This window comes from Curcuma longa, chromosome 8, assembly GCF_044706935.1.
Source record: "Curcuma longa cultivar G26 ecotype Majalengka, Jawa Barat chromosome 8, ITB_CL_G26_1.1, whole genome shotgun sequence".
Taxonomy (NCBI): Eukaryota; Viridiplantae; Streptophyta; class Magnoliopsida; order Zingiberales; family Zingiberaceae; genus Curcuma; species Curcuma longa.
This window is the reverse complement of record NC_133868.1, coordinates 12,588,073-12,589,082: the sequence shown is the minus strand read 5'-3', so window position 1 is coordinate 12,589,082 and position 1,010 is coordinate 12,588,073.

The following is a 1,010-nucleotide window of genomic DNA, read 5'->3' as shown; positions in this document are numbered from 1 at the left end:
ACTAATGTCATTTGCCCTTAATTATAGGGATTTAAAATTTATGCATGAGAATTGGTATGGCATACATCAAATACATATTTTTTAAAAGAGAATCTATCATCCTTAAATAATGTATTTATGACTTGGCATATCTTAATTTTCATGATAAAATCGATGATATAACATATGATCTGGCATACATAACATGATAATTATGACACAATGATAAATGTATCTAGATTTCCAATCTAAATGTTATCAACTAATTATTATATCAAATATACGATTTGATATAAACGATCTATCTCCCTCAAATATGCCAAAATCCCAACTTGACACCCTTTTATATTCTATCCTATTGTACTAATTTTGATCAACTTAAGAACTCAATTTTTATTGGCACACTATATAAATTTTCCAAGATAAGATTTGAATTTTGATTATCAAAATATCACAATATCTTTAAAATACCCTAAAATATCAATGTCATCATAGTTGGGTTAACTACCCTTTCAACTTGGGTTGACACACCCAATACACATGCATTTAGTGTGAAGAGATCCCACTTTTAGAAATCCAAAACTTATTGGAGCTCATTGGGTGTACTAGGTACTCATCAGGGATAACCTCCCTAGATATCTTCCTAATGACTCTTTTAAACTTCTTAGAACACTTAGTCATGCTAATTTCCTCAAGGTTAACACTAAAGATAACCTCCCTTATAACATTGACTTGATTCTTAGACTTAAGGTTAGTTTCATAATTGTATAGAACTCTATGGTAAAATGATACATTCTCCTTAGTCTTAGACTCGTGGCCCAAGTCTTTCTTGCCTTTGAATGATTCTTACCTACCTAATTCTAGATTTTTCTTTTTAGACCCTTTAATCTCATTTTTCATGTTTTTTATGATCTTCTCTAATTTATCAAGTCTTGACCTCAAGACTTAATTTTCAAGCCTTAAATCCTCAAATTTAGATTTTTCATGATTGTCTTGAATATTTCTTTTTCTAGGCATGTGTCTAATTTCCT